Source organism: Hemitrygon akajei, chromosome 21 (genome assembly GCF_048418815.1).
Source record: "Hemitrygon akajei chromosome 21, sHemAka1.3, whole genome shotgun sequence".
Classification (NCBI taxonomy): domain Eukaryota; kingdom Metazoa; phylum Chordata; class Chondrichthyes; order Myliobatiformes; family Dasyatidae; genus Hemitrygon; species Hemitrygon akajei.
Window position 1 is genome coordinate 63,250,058 of NC_133144.1, and position 21,918 is coordinate 63,271,975.

Below are 21,918 nucleotides of genomic sequence, written 5' to 3' on the forward strand. Positions count from 1 at the left end.
GGACAAAAGAAAGTGCATTTAATAGAGCAAATATTAGTGGAAAGCTGGAGGATGGTGAAGCTCTTAGAAACCAACATAAGGGAACTAAAAAAAGCATAATGAGAGAAAAGATGATATATGAAGGTAAGATATTGAATAATATCAAAAATGATATCAAAATATTTTTCAAATAATTATAAGGAGTAAAAGTGAGGTGAGAATAGATATCAGATCATTGCTTGAGAGGTGGTATGGGGGGAAAGGAAATGGCAGACAAATTGAATATGTATTTTGAATCAGTCCGCACTATGGTAGACACTAGCAGTGTGCTGCAAGTTCAAGACTGTCAAGGGGCCAAAATGAGCGCAGTTGCCATTACCCAGAGAGATGGTTCTTGGGGAACTGAAAGATCTGAAGGTAGATAAGTCAGCTGGACCAGAAGGATTACACTGCATGGTTCTGAAAGAGATAGCTGAACTGGTAATGATCTTTCAAGAGTCACGAGATTCTGGCTTGCTTCCAGAGGACTGGAAAATTGCAAATGTCTCTTCACTCTTCAAGAATGAGGGGAGGCAGAAGAAAGGAAATTATAGCTCAGTTAGCCTGGCCTCAGTGGTTGGGAAGATGTTGGAGTTGATTGTTAAAGATGTGGTTTGGGAGTACTTGGAAGGACATGGTAAAATAGGCCGTAGTCAGCATGGTTTCCTTAAGGGAAAATCTTGCCTGACAGATCTGTTGGAATTCTTTGAAGAAGTAACAAGTAGGATAGACAAAGGACAATCGGTGGATGTTGTGTACTTGGATTTTCAGAAGATTTGGCAAAGTGCCACACATGAGGCTGCTAAATGAAATAAGAATAAGAAATAAAGATTAAGAAACAATGAAAGATTCTAGCATGGATAGAGCATTGCCTGATTGACAAGAGGCAAAGAGTGGGAATAAATGGTTCCTTTTTGGATGGACTGCCAGCGACTTGTGGTGTTCCACGGAGGTGTGTGTTGGGACTGCTTTTTTAATGCTGTATGCTAATGATCTGGATGATGAAATTAATGATTTTGTGACCAAGCTTGTGGATGATATGAAGACAGGCGGAGGGGCAGGTAATGCTGAGGAAGCAGAGAGGCTGCAGAAGGACTTAACATATTAGGAGAATGGGCAAAGAAGTGGCAGTGGAATACAATGTCAGGAAGTGTTTGGTCGTGCACTTTGGTAGAAGAAACCAAAGCATATACTATTTTCTAAACGGAGAAAATTCAAAAATCTGAGGCACAAAGGGACTTAGAATCCATGTGCAGGATTCCTTAAAGTTTATCTTGCAGGTTGAGTCAGTTGTGAGGAAGGCAAATGCAAGGTTAGCATTCATTTTGAGAGGACTAGAAAATAAAAACAGTGTTGAGGCATGGTAAGGCACCGCTGAAGCCTCAATTGGAGTATTGTGAGCAGTTTTGGGCCCCTTATCTAAGATAGAACATGCTGACATTAGAGACCATTCAAAGGAGGTTCACAAGAATGATTTCTGGAATGAACAAGTTTATCATATGAGGGGTGTTTGATATGTTTGATGGCTCTGAGGCTTTACGCACTGCAGTTTTGAAGAAGGGGGGTGGGGGAGATCTCATTGAGCTGTGGAGGCCAAGTCATTGGCTGTATTTAAGGCTGATGTTGACAGATTCTTGATAAGGCAGGGCGTGAAACGTTATGGGGAGAAGGCAGGAGAATGGGGTTGAGAGGGAAATAGATTCACCATGGTGAAATGGTGGAACAGACTCGATGGGCCGAATGGCCTAATTCTGCTTCTATGTCTTATGGTCTCATAATCTTATAAGTTTTTGAAGGTTGAAGGAATTGAGTGCCCTCTGAATCTGGCACACAGGAGCACGAAAGACATTGGACAGATGAACCATGATCACGCTGAATGTCAGAGCCGGCTATTTCCATGTGCTCTCATATCCATAGGTGAATTGTAGACTAACCATTGTGCTTTGAGAATAATGCTTGAGAGCTTTGGCAGACATATATAGCGAGAGATAAATGATGAGTAATAGTTTGGTGTCTGCTTAGACTGTCAAGGTCATTACAATGTAACTCCAAATGTAAAGAACACCAATTACTTTGGGTCAAATGAGGTAATTGGGCACTGTTCTGTAATATATGTTTTTTCAAAGAAAATGAAACTCAGCACATATCCTGTCATGTCCATCTGTAGACTACTCCACAGACAGTTCAGGATTGAAATGTTGTAAGTAGCTGATGCTCAGTCCTTCTAATGATACTAACATAACTTGGCCAAGAGCCAGTTCTCGAACGATAACCTTTCAAAGTCAAGTCAAAGTAAATTTATTATCAAAGTACATAGATGTCACCATATCCTACCTTGAGATTCAGTGTCTTGCAGCCATTTACAGGAAAATAGAAACAGACAATAGAATTTATGAAAGAAACTATACATAATCAAAAATTAACTAACAAATGTACAAAAATTATATTTATACAAATAAATAGTAACTGAATGTAGTTTCCTTGAAAGTGAGTCCATAGGTTGTGGAATCAGTTCAGCGTTGAGGTGAGTGAAGTTATTCACGCTGATTCAGGAGCCTACCGTTGAGGGGTAATAACTGTCCTTGAACCTGGTGAGTGTGGGTCCTAGGGCTCCTGTACCTCCTGCCTGATGGCAGTAGTGAGAAGAGAGAATGGCCTGGGTGGTGAGGGTCCTTGATGATGGATGCTGGTTGCCTGTGGCATCGCTCCTTGCAAATGCGTCCAATGGTGTGGAACGATTTTCCTGTGATGGACTGGGCTGTATCCACCACTTTCTGTAGACTTTCCCATTCCTAGGCATTGCTGTTTCCATACCAGGCTGTGGTGTACTTAGTTAGGATACGGTGCCTCTATAAAGGTTTCAGATGACTTGCTGAATCTAGGCAAAATTCTAAGAAAGTAGAGGTGCTGTTGTGCCTCCATTGTGTTGGTCCCAGAGATAATGATATTCTATCCTGTAATATGATAACCCCAAGGACTTTAAAGTTACTGACTCTCTCCACCTTGAACCTTTGAATGAGGATCACAGGCAAAACTCTCCCCAGGAATATAAAGGAAGATAGCAAAAGCTTTTTTAGGTATGTGAAGAGAAAGAAGATAGTTAAGAACAATGTTGGGCCCTTGAAGAATGAATTGGGTGAAATTGTTAAGGGAAACAGAGAAATGGCAGAAGAATTTAATGAGTACTTTAGATCTGTTTTCACTAAGGAAGACACAAGCAATCTCCTAGATGTATGGATGGGCCAAGGACATAGGGTAACAGAGGAAATGAAACAGATTGACATTCAGAAGGAAACGGTGATGAGAAGACTGATGGGACTGAAGGCTGACAAATCCCCAGGTCCATATGGTCTGCACCCTAGGGTACTAAAGGAGGTGGCCCTGGAAATTGTGGATGCATTGGTAATCATTTTCCAATGTTCCTTAGATTCAGGATCAGTTCCTGAGGATTGGAGAATGGCTAATGTTATCTCACTTTTTAAGAAAGGAGGGAGGGAGAAAACAGAGAACTATCGACCTGTCAGCCTGACATCGGTGGTGGGAAAGATGCTAGAGTCCATTATTAAGGATGAAATAGTGGCATATCTAGATAGCAGTGATAGGATTGGGCCAAGCCAGCATGGATTTACCAAAGGGTAAATCATGCTTGACTAATCTGTTGGAGTTTTTCGAGGATGTAACCAGGAAGTTAGACGGGGGAGATCCAGTGGATGTAGTGTACCTCGATTTTCAGAAGGCATTTGATAAGGTCCCACATAGAAGATTGGTGGGTAAAATCAAAGCTCAGGGCATCGGGGGGAAGGCATTGACATGGATAGAAAACTGGTTGGCAGATAGAAAGCAAAGGGTAGCAGTGTATGGGTGTTTCTCGGAATGGCAGGTGGTGACTAGTGGGGTGCCACAGGGCTCGGTATTGGGACCATAGCTGTTTACCATTTACGTTAACGATTTGGATGAAGGCATAGAAAATAACATCAGCAAATTTGCTGATGATACTAAGCTGGGTGGCAGTGTGACATGTGATGAGGATGTTAGGAGAATTCAGGGTGACTTGGATAGGCTGGGTGAGTGGGCAGATACTTGGCAGATGGCGTTTAATGTGAATAAGTGTGAGGTTATCCACTTTGGGAGTAAGAACAGGAAGGAAGATTATTATCTGAACGGTATAGAGTTGGGTAAGGGAGTAATACAAAGAGATCTCGGAGTCCTTGTTCATCAGTCACTGAAGGTGAACGAGCAAGTGCAGCAGGCAGTGAAGAAGGCTAATGGAATGTTGGCCTTTATTACAAAGGGAATTGAGTACAAGAGCAAGGAAATCCTCTTGCATTTGTACAGAGCCCTGGTGAGACCACACCTGGAGTATTGTGTACAGTTTTGGTCTCCAGGGTTAGGGAAGGACATCCTGGCTGTAGAGGAAGTGCAGCGTAGATTCACAAGGTTAATTCCTGGGATGTCTGGACTGTCTTACGCAGAGAGGTTAGAGAGACTGGGTTTGTACACGCTGGAATTAAGGAGATTGAGAGGGGATCTGATTGAAACATATAAGATTATTAAGGGATTGGACAAGATAGAGGCAGGAAATATGTTCCAGATGCTGGGAGAGTCCAGTACCAGAGGGCATGGTTTGAGAATAAGGGGTAGGTCATTTAGGACAGAGTTAAGGGAAAATCTTCTTCTCCCAGAGAGTTGTGGGGGTCTGGAATGCACTGCCTCGGAAGGTAGTGGAGGTCAATTCTCTGGATGCTTTCAAGAAAGAGCTAGATAGGTATCTTATGGACAGGGGAATCAAGGGATATGGGGACAAGGCAGGAACCGGGTATTGATAGGAATTGATCAGCCATGATCTCAAAATGGCGGTGCAGGCTCGAAGGGCCGAATGGTCTACTTCTGCACCTATTGTCTATTGTCTATTATCTATTTACAAGGAGTACTGCCACAAGAAAGCAGCCTCTATGGACCTCTGGCTTGTTCCTCCTGCAGTCAATAATCAGCCTTTTGGTTTTGCTGACATTGAGTGAGAGGCTGTTGAAGTGGCACCACTCAACCTGATTTACGATCTGCCTTTGGTTGTCCCTCATTGTTGATGGCTTGGTTAGAAGCCAAGTGGACTTGGTCCACCATATTATTGAAGTTCACGAGCCATGCCTCAAGGTCAACCTTACTCATGGAAAAGGAATTTCAACTAAATTAAAGTTAATCTGTGTTGAAGATGTGCATGAAAAATTTTGCTGACCGTATGTGAGTTGTAGCCAGATTGCGTTGAAGTTATGCTAAAGATGATATTAAAATACTGTGAGAATTGTAGTGAGATTGTGTCAATTGTTTGTGTGCAAACTACAGTCAAGTTGTGTTGATATTCATTCCACCCACATAAGATCATAATCTCTTACCATCCATTAGCGAGGGTAGACGGGCCCTCGGTTTAGTGTCTCATCTGAAGAATGCCACCTCTAACAGTGTTGTACTCTGTACCACAATGGTGTGTTACATTTAAATAAATCAAATTTTCCATGTAGAATAATTCTGATTGTGGTAGCATTGTGTTTGCTGTCTACAAAATTCTAAACTCAAATGAAGATCTTAAGCCCTATCCAATATAGATAGCTACAGGTACCCTCACTAAAAAGCAGCCATCTACTCTTCAAAGGCTAGATCACTTTCCTGTTTATCATCCATGATGAGTTTAGATACCAATACCCTCTATTTGAGTGGTGGGTCTCCTCTCCCTACCAAGGAATAGGTACTTCCAGCTAACAAGTAGTTTAAATAATTCATTTATTTTCAGTGATACATGTTTAAATCCAGACAAATTCTTAAAACACGTCTAAAATTCACAGCGATTTTCTGTCTTATAAAAGATTTCCATATTACAAATGATTTCTAAAAGATAGAGGAATTCTAACATGGAGGTACAATTCCAAGGTGCGTCCTCTAAAAAGACATACCAATGAGGAACAGATGAACAAGTTGTCCATCGCAGAAATTGAAGGCAAAGAAATCGATTTTTTTTCACCTCATCTTTCTGTCATTCATCTTGTTGTTCCTTGACTGCGTTTAAGAGTCCTGACTGCTCTCTAACACCTATACTTTTTTTTTGCTACTTGGATGAATTTACACACACATGATATTTTTGCAGATATCTTTTCACACAGAGAGTCTACAAGCTCTGGCATACAGAGTTTCCAAACACCCAAAATTAACACTGTGAATGCTGACCCTCTGAGTTCACAAATCTTCCAGCTATTGATAGATCAGCTACTTGATGTGCTAAGTGATAGAATCAATCTGGTTTGAAAACTTCCTTGAACTAAAAAACTTAGCCAGTGTTTTCTGGTTTGATTTGGGCCCAACTACACAAGTGAATTGTCTTGCACTGCATCTCTTAAGTAGTCATCCCCATGCTTTGGGCAATCAGACTGTGCTCTGTTGACATTACTGTTTGTTTGCAAAGCTGTCCTTTTAACTTCAGACTGATTATTGCTTTCCATTTACATTAAGAACTGAAGACTGGCTCCCATTTACAACACAAAGCTGAACGAAGAATATCGGTTGGAAGTTTAGCTTCCTCAAAACCAACTCTTTGATCTCCAGAAGTCTCAGCTGCTATGTTAGAAAGCTGAGCTTGACAAAAGGGACCCTACCCCTGGCCTTGGACAGTGAATATCCGTCGGAAATATAGCAACACACAGGAGCTCCCTCTGAGCACAATTCACTGTATGTTTCTACATTTCCACGTAGACCATAAAGCACAAGAACAGAATTAGACCCTTTGGCCCATCAAATCTGCTCCACCATTCCATCATGACTTACTTATTATCACTCTCAATCCCATTCTCCTGCCTTCTCCCCATAAACTTTGATGCCCTTACTAATCAACCTCTACTTTAAATATACTCAGTGATTTAGACTCCACAGCTGTCTGTGGCAATGAATTCCACAGATTCACCACCCTCTGACTAAAGGGACATTCTTCTATTCTGATGTACATGTGTCAAATAATGCTAATCTTTAACCTTCAGCAGTAAGCCATAGGCACCATCACAGTAAGTGGTCTTCACAGAGGAATACTGTCGACAGAGCATTCATTCACAGATAATCTGAAACACAGGTTCTCAATGGATGAAGAACTAAACAGCTGAGAAAGTTTCACAGGGCTCAAAGAAAGAACAAATATTTTAATACAAAATATAAATCTGTTGAAATTCATCCTCCTTGTATTTAACCAAGAGCTAAGGTTACAGAAAGGCATTCATGAAAGATTTAAGCCATACAATAAACCTTATATCTGTATATATTATTTTACTGGGGCCTGAATGCAATTTCATGGATATTGAGACAAACATTTGCCAGTGCTGTCCATAAAGATTTCCTTCATACTCAGGAAGGACAGATCACATCATTTGGGAATAAGAGGTGATTGTTCATGAGCTTACCTGGGAAATAGAGCTGGCCTTGAGCTCCTGTGACAACAACTTCAAATTCTATAGAGTGCCTTCATTAGCTGGATGACCCCAGAGACACGTCAGAACTTTCTATTGTAAGGTGATGTGTGCTCGCGGGATCTGGTGAAGCGTTCAAACACTGACAAGATCTTGCAGAGTTTGCAACACTGAGCAAGCTGAGAGGGAAGATCTCGCAGGGCTGGGGAGGTGGGACGCAGGAAGAATCAGGCCTACTGTTGTGGACATACAAAGATAAGCCATCCGCTGGGAAAAATAGCATGAATGATGAGATGTAGATTCAGGAAGTTCCATCATGAGCACAGTCACAATCCTCTCCAGTCATCGAGGACATCTACAACAGGTAGTGTCTCAGGAAAGGGGTATCCATCACGACAGACCCTCACCATCTGGACATGCCCTTTTTGCATTACTATCATCAAGGAGGAGTTACTGGAGCTTGAAGACCTATACTTGATGTTTAGGAACAGTTTATTCCCTTCTGCCAAAAGGTTTCTGAATGGTTCATGAACCCATGGCACACAGTCTGCCAGAAATACTGCAGAATATTGGTAGCTCAGATTTGCTATTTGGAAGCTTGGTTGATTGCTGAGCTCGGCAAAATGTTTGCAGATATTTCAACTCCAGTTGAGAAGCTATCATCAGTGTGCTGTTGAGGGTGTTGAACGCTGGTTTATGTACTCCTCCGAGGTCTGAATAAACATTGATTAAATGTGGTAATCTGGTTGGCTGATTCAAAACACTGTAAACAGTTTAGCAGTAGATTATGATTGGCTAACTTTGAGGGAGGTGTTTGCTTAACTGTCCAGATCCGGAGATTACTGGTTATTGCTGATTGTTGACATCGTTGGATCTATAAGTTCGGTATATGAACCGTTATGGTGAAAAGAAAAACAACAACATCAACAATTGACAAGTTACTAGTAATCTATATGGTGAGATATACATACTTCAATGATAAATTTTTACTTTGATTTTGGATATCAAAGTGTTATACCTAAGGGCTATGGAGACAAGGCAGGAGTACCAGGTTGATAAAGTCAACCATGATTGAATGCTGGTGCAGATTTGATGGGCTGCGTGCCTAACTTGGCTCCCATATCTTATGGTTTTATGGTCTTATGGCCCAACAATGAAAGTTAACTGACAAGGTGGCACACTTTCAAATCTCTCCATGGACGATCTTGACCCTCCAGATGCCTTGAAGCATCTGAGGTGGCAAAGGTGCCTGTCCTGATGAAGGCTCTCAGCCCCAAACAACAGCTGTTTACTCTTTTCCATTGATGCCTGACCTGCTGAGTTCCTCCAGCACCTTGTGTTTGTTGCTTTGGATTTCCAGCATCTGTAGATTTTCTCAAGTAAGCAAAGGAGGAAGCTGACAGAGCTTTTCTTACACTTTGTGTTTGCTGCTGATGCTAATACGATTGAGTCATGAAAACAAAGGCCAAAGCACAGACCTGATGTCTTCAAAGGAGATGGTAGCATGTCAATTAAAAACATACAACATTCTAGTGCGGTTTGGGCCCTTCAGCCCAGAATGTTGTGCCAACCTTTTAACCGACTCTAAGATCAATCTAACCTTTCCCTCCTATAGAGCCCTCCATTTTTATTTAATCCATGTGCCTATCTAAGTGTTTCACAAATGCCCCTGTCCAGGTGTTCCACACACTCACCACTTTCTGTGTAAAAAATTTACCTCTACTGTCCCCCCTATTCTTTCCTCCAATCTCCTTAAAATTAAGCCCCCTCATGTAAGGCATTTCTTTCCTAGAAAAATGTTCCTTGGCTACCCACTCCATCTATGCCTCTCATCACCATCTATACCTCCTTTAAGTCACCTCGCATCCTAGCGTTTAAGATGCAAGTCTAATTATTTTGACACATAGCCACTGGCATAGATGCACATTCAAATCCCACCATGGTGGCTGGTGTAGTTAATTTCAGAAAATTTAAAAAAAAAAATGTGATGCAGAGCTCGTATTAGAGATGGTGACCATAGGAGTACTGGATTGTCTTAAAATAATACCAGTTTCTCAAATACCATTCAGGGGAGGAAATTTTCCATCCTTAATACAGGAGAAAATTACCCAATAAAAGAAAAAAAATCAAACGTGCACCCAGGCATTCATTATGGATTTAAATCTGTCAGATGTTGTCCTTGTCCAAAGAAAGGTCCTTTAAAAGAAGATGTGTTTGTAATTCTGTGTATCTCCTGTCTCATGTAGTTGACTCTTACCTGCTGTGTGCAGTGGGCCAGTATACAACCCCATTTGTACCACACTGAAATAAACTGCTCTGAGCAACTCTGCTTGCCATATGTTTAGGGCAATTAGAGCTGGGTATTAGATGTTCGGTGACACTCTGATCCCTGCAGGAGAATTAAGGATATGTAGACAGAATACTCCGTTCACGTTCCTGGTCTACTGAGGCATTCCTTCCTGTCGCAATCATAGTAGAACTGACTCATATCAATGCTTATTTCTAACTTTCACACTCTCCAGATGCTTGTCAAATGACTAATCCCCACTCTGCACTCTGAAAGATGAAGATATATTCTATTTTTATCAACATTGTTCATAGATCTAAACAATTCTTCTGCTACCTAAATATTTAAGTATATTTTTAGCTTTTCTTTTAATGCAAAAGGATCATTTGATCTGAAGCTAGAACCATCACTTCCCTCAAGAAGGAATTGGTTAGATTCAAGAGTCAAGTTTATTTATCACGTGTACATCGAAACGTAGAGTGAAATGTGCTACGCTCATGGGCGTGCTGGGAGCAGCCAGCAAGTGGCACCAGCTGGAAAAGCTGTTTGCAAGATATGGGGAAAGAGCAGACATGCAGAACAAACTGGTGGGATTGGCATACTCCTCATAATCCTGTGTACTTATTTTTCCTGATTTCCCCGGGGGTTTGTTCATTAGGGTTAATAGGAATGTTTGGAAAGATAGACCCAGCATTGATATTTTCTGCGCTACAAAACCCCAGGAAAACGTCCTCTCTGAGCATTTGTCCTGCTTCACCAGAGATCTGCCACACTCCCGAGGGAAGACCCACCTGGACAGGCTGGGCTGTTGTCATCTAAAAGGAAGAGTCAGTCCCAAAGGAGGATCAGGCAAGCTGTGCTCTCTGCTCCTCTGGGACACATGAAGGGTAGTCTGAACCTCTGACAACAAGGCACTGTTGTAAAGGAGACAACGGCACAAAGAAATCAAACCTGCTCAAAAGCAAAATGGTTATAAATCCATTGTCTGTTCTCTGAGTCCAATGAATGTTCTCTCTAATGTATACATTTGTAGTTTCAATAGAACCACAACAAAGACTGTAATGCGACAGTCCGGGGCCTCTAGTCTGGAAGGGCTGAGGGAATACGAGGAAATGGGACAAGAAACGTATTCCTGCAGGATGTGCAATCAGACAAACAGGCTTTATTCCAGTCAATTCTTGATGGAACGGGTCTTTATTTCCTGATGCAGATTGTTGAACTAAAACATATTTAAAATGTGAAGGATATTTCCATTTCTTCATCCAGTAACCAATTCCTTTTTTTCCTAAATTAAGTCTGGTTTAGTACAAGCAATCAATGTGGATCTATGCTCTGATTTTAGTGTTGCAATACAAAGGTTGAATTTAGACCTCCAGTCTGGAGGACCTGAGTTATAAGTAAAGATGGAATAGGTTAGGACTTTATTCCTTGTAAAGTGGAAGATTGAGAGGACAGAGGAATACAAAATGATGAGGGGTATAGATAGGGTAAACTCAAGCAGGCTTTTTCCACTGAGATTGGATGAAACTACATTAGCAAAGGGTGAAAAGTTTAGGGGGAACATGAGTGGAAACTTCTTCACTCAAAGGGTCATGAGGGTGTGGAATGAGCTGCCAGTACAAGTGGCATGTGCAAACTCAATTTCAATGTTTAAGTGTTTAATTTCAATGTTTGGATATGTTTGTGGATAGGAGGGGTATGGAGGGCCAGGTCCCGGTGCAGCTCGATGGGAATGGGCAGTTTAAATGGTTTGGGCATGAACTAGATGGGCCAAAGGGCCTGGTTCAGCGCTGTACTTTTCAATGACTGTGACTCTATGATGTGGTTCCTATTCCAATCTGCTGTGTCTGTCTGTGGATCTTTCAGCATTGCCTTATGAAACAATGTGTTATGAATTTCCATTTGTTCCTTTATGTGAAGCTTGTGATCATAGACAGACACTTGCAATCACAAGAGCATTTTCCTCTTGATTATAATCACTTTTGTAACAAAATCTGCTTTAATTACTCGAGTAAATCAAATGAACAAACAGAATTTTTCACATGGAGCGCTGTGTTTTCAGAACACCAGCAGATCTGCCTTACTAATACTTTCCTGCTAAGGTAGCAGGATTAAATCAATCCAGATGACTTTCGCTGCTAAGTCAGGCAGAAACATCTATGATTGAACAGGATCGCTATGTGGAGGTTAAGACCACAATGGAAGACGCAAAGAAAAAAAACAAATCAAGCTTACATAACACTTTGCAAAGTGGAAAGGAACCAAGCAAGAAGGCAGAAGGAAAATGCATGCAGTTATGTGAGTGGTATGTTAGGATAATGTGTTCCCCTGGCCTGCTGAACAGTAAGTTGGTTATCAAGGATCAACTTTATTCACCATATGCATTTATATGTATTAGGAATTTGCTGTGATGTGTTGGTCGACATGCAACAAAAAACAATATTAATTAATTTTAAAGTATAAAGTTAGAGTTTGAAGTACGGATAGGGATAAAATGCTCATAAGTGGTTCAATCTAATATTGGAGAATGAATACAGTATACACCTGAACTTCTTATACCCACATCCATGAAATAGAAAAAAACCCCAAAGAATGAATGACAGAAAATGGTAGAACCCCAAAGCCCCCCCTCTCCTCCTACACACGAGTAGCAGCAGAAAGCACCAACCCTCTTCCCTTCCCCTCCTCCCACTTGCTCCAGGAAAAGCACCCCTCCCCCCACCAAGCAAAGCTCCTAAAGAGGCCGTGATCTTTGTCCATCGGAAATTACTGATGGCATCTACAAAGAAACTACAAACAGTCCGTCAAGAACTACTGTCCATCCCAACACTTAGACATCTCAGACAGGCTCTCTCTCTCACTAGTGAGGGAAACAGAGATATCGCTCCTGCTACAACATGAGGGGAGATCAGCAGCTCGCTGCTTCGATGTAACAATCTGCTGTGTCACTTGTCCAGGTTCCCCGACTCGAAGATCAACAGATTCTCACTCACTGCCGAGAGAGCGGGAGGGAGATCACTCGAGTGTAGGGGCCTTCCAACATGAATACCAGCATGCATTTACAGTATAAGCACCTTTGTAGTGCAGTGTAGTGACTGAGGTAACAAAGAGAGGAGGGCTGGAGGGAAGGGTGGCTAACTAGAATGATTAATTGTTTACTTACAGCCGTACTCAGCAGACCCTGTTCATTTTCAGAATTTTATTTCTTTTGTCGTTATGAAAATATTCCTCACTGGATTTTGGCAGCTACTTAAAATGGTTATAAATGTTATGTCCATAAACTTGGGAACACTAGCAACATATGGCCCCTCGAGTGCTTGATCACTCAGTAATAACATGACTGATCTGATTTGCTCTTAGCTCCATTCCCCAAAACCTTCAACTTCCCTAAAGACTAAAATTCTCTTTCATTCTTGAATCTATTCAATAACTCCCCCTCCACACCTCTCAGAGGTACTGAATTGTGAAGACCTCTGGAAGTAAAAGTCCCTCTTCTCTTCATCTGAAGCAGGTAAGCACTTTACCAGTAACTGTACTCCTTAGCTCTGTAAGAAACCTGGCACCCAATATGCACACAGCAAGCCTCCACACATATCATAATTACAGGACAATATTTCAAGGTAAGAGCTTTAGATTCCATCTAATACACACAAAATGCTGCAGGAACTCAGCAGGTCAGGCAGCATCTATAGAGAGAAATAAACAGCCGTCATGTTATCAGGACATTCTCAGCCCAAATTATCAACTGATTATTCCCCTCTATAAGTCCTGCCTGACTTGCTGAGGTCCTCCTTCATTTTGTGGGTGTTTCTCTGGATTTCCAGCATCTGTGAAATATTTTGTATTTATGACTTGTGGTGAACTACATATACCTGTCTGGACTGCTCCTGTGGCTCCTTCCACAGACCCCTGCTGACTGCTCCTGTGGCTCCTCCCACAGACCCCTGTATAAAGGCGACTGAGGCCTGTTGCCCTGCCTCATTCCCCAGGATGTAGTGTTGTTCATTCTTCCAGTCAATAAAAGCCGATACCTCACTTCCTACGTCTCAGCGTGAGTTATTGATGGTGCATCATGACTTTCAGAAGTCCTTTAACAAGGTGCCGCACATGAGACTGCTTAGCAAGATAAGAGCCCATGGAGTTACAGGGAAGTTACCAGCATGGGTGGAGCATTGGTTGATCGGCAGAAAACAGAGAGTGGGAATAAAAGGATCCTATTCTGGTTGGCTGCCGGTTACCAGTGGAGTTCCACAGGGGTCAGTGTTGGGACCGCTGCTTTTTACGATGTATGACGATGATTTGGATTAATGGATTTGTGGCTAAATTTGCCAATGATACAAAGATAGGTGGAGGAGCAAGTAGTGTTGAGGAAACAGAGAGCCTGCAGAGAGACTTAGATAGTTTAGGGGAATGGGCAAAGAAGTGGCAAATGAAACACAATGTTGGAAAGTGTATGATCATGAACTTTGATGGAAGAAATAAATGGGCAGACTATTATGTAGGTGGGGAGAGAATTCAAAATGCAGAGATGCAAAGGGACTTGGGATTCCTTGTGCAAGATAACCTAAAGGTTAACCTCTAGGTTGAGTCGATTGTGAAGAAGACAAATGCAATGTTGGCATTCATTTCTAGAGGTATAGAATATAAGAGCAGGGATGTAATGTTGAGGCTCTATAAGGCACTCGTGAGACAACACTTGGAGTATTGTGCGCAGCTTTGGGCTCCTTATTTTAGAAAGGATATACTGACAGTGGAGAGGGTTTAGGGAAGATTCGCAAGAATGATTCCAGGAATGAAAGGGTTACCGTATGAGGAATGTCAGGCAGCTCTTGGGCTGTATTCCCTGGAGTTCAGGAGAACGAGGGGGGGATCTCATAGAAACATTCTGAATGTTAAAAGGCCTGAACAGATTAGATATGATAAAGTTATTTCCCATGGTAGGGGATTCTAGGACAAGAGGGCATGACTTCAGGATTGAAGGATGTTCATTTAGAACAGGGTTGCAGAGAAATTACTTTAGTCAGAGGGTGGTAAACCTGTGGAATTTGTTGTCACGAGCGGCTGTGGAGGCCAAGTCATTGGTTGTATTTAAGGCAAAGACAGATAGGTTCTTGATTAGCCAGGGCATCAAAGGGTATGGAGAAGGCAGGGGAGTGGGGATGACTGGAAGAATTGGATCAGCCCATGATTGAATGGTGGAGCAGGCTCGATGGGCTGAATGGCCTACTTCTGCTCCTATATCTTACGGTCTTATGGTCTTATGATGTAACCACAGAATCTATTTCTGTAGAGCATAAAACATAGACCAGGCTCTTCAGCCCACAAAGTTCTGTCAAACTTTTAAACTATTCCGAGATCAGTCTAACCCTTCCCAAATAGGTCTCCATTTTACTTTCAGTTAGTATCTTCCTAAGAGTCTCTTAAATGTCCCAGGTATATCTGCCTCTACTACCGGTCCCAGCAGTGGGTTCTATGCACTTGCCACTCTCTGTGTAAAAAACTTACCCCTGTTCTTTCTTCTAGTCACCTTAAAAGTATTTTCTCTCATATTAGCCTTTGCACCTCGGGAAAAATAGACCTTCATTGGCTCTAGGTAACCCGAAAAGGAAAAGAACGATACTCTGAAAATGCAACGCTTCTCTTTGTTCCTGAAGATCCGGTTTGAATATTTATTAAACAAGATTCTTTAGCTGGTATGCTGGTGTGAAACTACGTGAATAGTCATGCAGTTAGAGATGACATCATCACAGATTATGCAAATAAATGAGTGTGAGTGCAGTGTGTAGGGAGCTCCTTGCTGTGAGATTTAGAATAAACTCTCTTTGCTCTGAGTCTGTGTGTTCGGCCAGAATCAGTCTAAGGGTGTGGTGCTGACACAGAGGTTAAGTTACTGGAGCAATGACACTGAAGCCTGGGAGAGCTTGCAGTTTTGACGAATTTGGTTAATAATCTGGAATTAATTGGAAACAAAAGCAATTAGTCTTAGTATGATGACTGTGAAGCTATTGTGCTGTCGTAAAAACCCTTTTAGTTCACCCATCCCTTCAAGACTTTGTGCACATTACTTATCGTTGGAAATCCAAGCACATGGAAATCTTCAGATAGTTAGAAATAGTGGCTGAACTTCATGAGGAGATTTGATATGCCACAAAGGCTCTGGCAAGTTTCTACAGATGTACCGCGGAGAGCGTTCTAATCGGTTGGATCACTACCTGGAATGAGGCTCTAATGCACAGGAGGAAAAGAGGCTGCAGATGGTTGTAAACTCCACCAGCACAAACCTCCCCACCATCGAGGACATCTTCAAAGGCGGTGCTTCAGGAAGGCTGTATCCATCATTAAGGAACCCCACTGTCCAGGACATGCCCTCTTCACATTACTACCATCATGGAGGGGGCACATATTTACTGGTATTTATGTATTTATGCACAATCAACCTCCAATATAATTTTATGTGATACTTTATTCTTTATAATTGTTGAATGATGTTTTTGTTGCATGTCGCGTACTGACCGACACACATCAAGTTTCTAACACAAATCAATAAAGTTGACCCTTGACCTTGATTAACATAATACTATATATAACTAAGAAAGACATATTTTGTACCCAAACTCTCTTGTAGTAAAGGCCAGCAAGAGGATTGTGAAACGTCTGTGAGCTAATTGCCAAGCTCAGCAAACACCACAGCAAATACCATTTCCTTTTCTGAGCTCCTTCTGCACTCATCCTTCAGTGGGCTCTGGGGTATCTTTGAACACAGAATCATGCAGCATATAAGCAGGTGCTTCAACCCACTGAGTCTGTGCTGACTCCTAACCACCCATTTACACCAATCCTATTCTTGCCCCGCATTTTCTGCATCAGTTTCCCCTCAAATTCCAGCACTTTGTCTACATACCAGGAGTGATTTGCAGTGGCCAATTATCCTACGACCCACACATCGTTGGGACGTGGGAGGAAATCAGAGTGCGCAGGGGAGGCCAACAGGAAGATTATGCAAACTCCACACGGACAGCGCCCGAGGTCAGGATCGAACCCAGGTCACAGGAGCTCAGAGGCAATGACTATCCTAATTGTGCCATTCTGCATATTCTATTTAAAAAATACTCAGCACTTTGGTTTTCTCTGCTAAACTGGGGAAAGCTCACATTTCAATATCCATTCTAGGATGCTGCGAAGGGGAAGTGGAGGCCAGAACATCCTCTCCTGTCTACAGAGTATTGCGGTGGGACGTCAGATGTCCACCTGTGGGACAGGTTGAATATTGTATTCAAAATACAGCACAGGCTTCAGAGAAACAACATGTAAGAGGATCAGGATCAGTTTTCAGCTGAGCTCTCTGGAGTATTCCTTTAACACAAAGGCGAGAGAGCTTCCCACTGAGCCATTGCTGGCACATTGAGGTTTGATTCCTGAGAAAGGGGAGGGACGGTAGCATAGTGGGTTAGCACACTGTTTTTACAGTACCAATGACGCAGGTTCAATTCCCACTGCTGACTGTAAGGATTTTGTACTTTCTCCCTGGGACTGCATAGGTTATTTCCGGGTGCTATGATTTCCTCCCACAGTCCAAAGACGTATGAGTTTGTAGGTTAACTGGTCATTATAAATTGTCCTGTGATTAGGCATGGCTCAAAGGGCTGGAATCCATGTTGTATCAGTTGGAAGAAGGTTCTATTGGTCTGTTTTGCTTGAACTTTTTACCATCAGACTAAATGCTAAATTTGGCACAACTCAAACACCGCACATCATCAAAAACACACCATCCCTATGTGAAGCATGGTGATGGCTGCATCATGCTGTGGGGATGCTTCACTGCAGCAGGCCCTGGAAGGCTCGTGAAGGTAGAGGGTAAAATGAATGGAGCAAAATGCAGGGAAATCCTGATGCAGTCTGCAAGAGAACTGCGACTTGGGAGAAGATTTGTTTTCTAGCAAGAAATGACCCCAGGCGTAAAGTCAAAGCTTCACAGGAATGGCTTAAAAACAACAAAGTTAATGTCCGGGAGTGGCCAAGTCAGAGTCCAAACCTCAGTCCAATTGGGAATTTGTGGCTGAACTTGAAAAGGGCTGTTCACTCATGATCCCCATGCAATCTGACAGAACTTGAACAGTTTTGTAAAGAAGAATGGGGAAAAATTGCAGTGTCCAGATGTGCAAAGCTTTTGAGACCTATCCACACGGACTCAAGGCTGTAATTGTTGCCAAAGGTTCATCTACTAAATACTGACTTGAAGGTGGTGAGTAAATACGTAATCAATTATTTTGTGTTTAATAAATTTAGACCAATTTGTAGAAATTAGTTTTCACTTTGACATGAAAGAGTCTTTTCTGTTAATCAGTGCCAAAAAAAGCCGAATTAAATACACTGTGATTCAATATTTGTAAAACAATAAAACATTAAAACTTCCAGGGAGGGGGGAGGGTGAATCCTTAGGCACTGTATTTGTAATTAATTTAGATCACCTTGTCAAGATTTGTTTTCACTTTGACACAAGTCTTTTTCTGTTGATCAGTGTCAAAAAAACCCCAAATTAAATCCACTGTGATTCAATGTTGTAAAATAATAAAATATGAAAACTTGCAGGGGGGGAATGAATACTTTTCATAGGCGCTGTAACTCCTCCAGAGTTGTCATTGGTTTCTTGGCGGCCTCCCTCGCTAGTCCCTTTCTTGCATGGTCACTCAGTTTTTGAGGACGGCCTGCCCTAGGCAGGTTTACAGGTGCGCCATATTCTTTTCATTCTTCGATGATTGACTTAACTGTAGTCCAACGGATATTCAGTGACTTGGAAGTTTTCTTGTTTCCATCTCCTGATGTGCTTTTCAAAAACCTTTTCACGGAGTTGCTTGGAGTGTTCTTTTGCCTGCATGGTGTAGTTTTTGCCAGGATACTGACTCACCAGCAGTTGGACCTCTCAGGTACAGGTGTATTTTTACTACAATCAATTAATATACTCGACTGCACAGAGGGCTCCAAAAACAAATATCCATTTAACTAATTATGTGACTTCTAAAACCAATTGGCTGCACCAGTGATAATTTGGTGTGTCATATAAATGGTGGTGAATACTTAATCAATTACTTTGTGTTTTATATTTCGTAATTAATTTAGATCACTTTGTTGAGATCTGTTTTCACTTTGAAAGGAGAGAGTCTTTTTCTGTTGATTAATGTCCAAAAAAGCCAGATTAAATCAATGTTGTAAAACAATAAAATATGAAAACTTCCATGGGGGGGGGGGAATACTCTCAATAGCCACTGTATATATGTGTGTTTAAGGCTTCAGTGCAATGCTGTATAAATCAGGTGCCAGTGCTCCAATTCTAAAACTAAAGGGTAACTTTAAGATAAGATTGTCTTTATTTGTCACATGTACATTGAAACTTTGAAACATACAGTGAAATGAGTCATTTGCGACAATGATCAGCATAGTCTGGGGGCCAGCCTGCTAGTGTCGCCATGCTTCTGTTACCAACATAGAATGCCCACAGCTTACTAACTCTAACCTGTATGTCTTTGGAATGTGAGAGGAAACAAGAGCACCTGGAGGAAATTTACACGGTCACTTGGAAAAGGTTGAACATAGATCACAGAACACTACAGCATAGTACAGTGCAGGCTCTTTAGCCACAGTGTGTGCTGACACTTTAATTTACTCAAAGATCAATCGAAAATTTCCCTCCTGCAAGGCATCTTTTTTTCTATCACCCATGTGCCTATCTAAGAGTTTCTTAAGTGTCCTTAATTTATCTCTCCGACTATCACTCCCATTGTTGGGGTGTTCTGTGGACTCACCATTCTCAAAGTTCAAAGTAAATTTGTACTAAAAGTACACACACGTCACCACAGAAACCTGAGATCTGTTTTCTTGTGGGCAAACCTCTATGTAAAAAATCTACTTTTGATATTCCCCCCCACCCCCACTCTTCTCCTATCACCTTAAAATTATGCCCCCTGCTGTTGGCCATTTCTGCCCTGGCCAAAGGGTCTCTGGCTGTTCACTTAACTCTATGCCTCTTGTAAGCTAAACCCTAATCTTGCAGCTTCAGTTTAATTTGCTGAAGTATTTTATAATACTATTCAGACAGGAGAAGAAAGCCCTCCTGTAGAAGTTCTGGATTTCATGTGGTCGTGTTGTTTAGCCTCCAGTCTTGGACCATTTCATCATTGCACAATGCATTGTGCTGGAATTTTTGGCAGACTTGGGAGCTCCAGCTGCATCATAAAAATCAGTACCTCTGCCATTAAACATATTGTAATGTTAAAAAGAATTATCTGCAGACACAGTTCCCTGAAATTTGGGAACACAGGAATAGAAAGGGCTCTTTAAGCCCTTTTTCCAAGTTCAGAGAAGCAAGAGATAGAGGTTGTGGACTTGAGGATAGAGGGGAAAGATTTCATAGGAAACTGAGGGAAGACTTCTTCACACAAATTATCGTTGGAGACTTCAACCAGGCTTGTTTGAAGAAAACCCTGACTAACTGTCAGCAGCATTTAACCTGCAGCATCAGAAGTCCCAACTTTCTAGACCACTGCTACACTAAGACAAGGAATGCCTACTGTTCCTTACCCAGAATGCATTTTGGTAAATTGGCTGTCTTCCTCCTACCTGCATACTGGCAGAGGCTAAAGAGCAAGTCTTCAAAGATTAGGACAGCTAACCTCATGAGAGGCAGAGGGACAGTTACAGGATTGCTTTGAGTCAGTGGACTGGGCCATGTTCAAGCACTCATCTAGAGATCTGAATGAATACACTATGACTATAACGGACTTTACTGAAACAGCTGTAGAAGAGGGTGTCCCCACTAAATCACTCAGAGTCTTCCCCAATCAGAAGCCCTGGGTGAACCATGAGATCAGAAATTTGCTTAGCTCTAGATCAAAGGCATTCAAGTCTGGAGATCAAGAATGCTACAAGAGATCCAGGTATGATCTCCACAAAGCCAGCTCAAAGGTGAAGTAGAGATTCCAGACCAATCCTGAATCAACAAAGGCTGCTCGACAACTGTGGCAGTGCTTGAATGCTATCACCTTCCACAAAGCTAAATCAAGCGACATGGGAGACAGCAGGACTTTGCTTACCGATTAACTCAACACCTTCTATGCTCACTTTGACTGTCAGAACATGGAGGAACCATTGTGAACCCCCACATCTCCTGATTGATCTTCTGGCCTCAGGTATGCAGGCTGCCTTCAGGAGTGTGAATCTGTGGAAAGCGTCTGGACCAGACAGGGTACCTGACCATGTACTAAAGACCTGTGCTGACCAATTGGCTTGTGTATTCATTGAGAAATTTATCCTCTTGCTTCGGCAGTGTATGGTACCCATCTGCTTCAAGCAGGTTTCAATTACAGTGGTGCCGAAGAAGAGTGGTGACATGCCTTAATCACTGTTGCCCAGTTGCCTTCAGGAGGGTGAACCCACAGAAAGCATCTGGCCCAGTTACACTTACATTCACGTGATGAAGTGTTTTCAAGTCAAGTCAAGTCGCTTTTTATTGTCACTTCAACCATAACCATAAGGGTTTCATTTGGAGAAGGAAGTTGGAGGATCAGAATGGGAGTGTGGCAGGAGCTATTTTGACTTTTTCTTATTCTCATCGGAGTTAAGAGAGGCGGGACTGTGCAGGCGTGTGACGTCCGGCAGTGAAGCGGTGAAGATTTAAAAAGGACACAGCCTTAAACAGCGGGCAGCGGAGTGAGCCGGGAGCAGAGTGTAGGCTTAAGGACTTTGGCTCAACGGGCTTAGGTGGAAGCGGGCGAGGCAAGGTAGGTTTAGGTTTCAGTTTTTCCTGTTAGTTGAGGAAAGGGGAAGTATGAGTGTGAGGGCAGCTTGTTGTTCTCAGTGTCGGATGTGGGAGGTCCTGGAGTCTCCTAGCCTCCCAGACGTCCACATCTGCGCCAGGTGTGCCGAGCTGCAGCTCCTAAGGGACCATGTTAGGGAACTGGAGCTGCAGCTCGATGACCTTTGTCTAGTCAGGGAGAGTGAGGAGTTGATAGAGAGGAGTTACAGGCAGGTGGTCACACCGGGGCCACGGGAGAGAGACAAGTGGGTCACGGTTATGAGGGGTAAGGGGAAGAGTCAGGTACTAGAGAGTACCCCGGTGGCTGTACCCCTTGACAATAAGTACTCCTGTTTGAGTACTATTGGGACGGACAGCCTACCTGA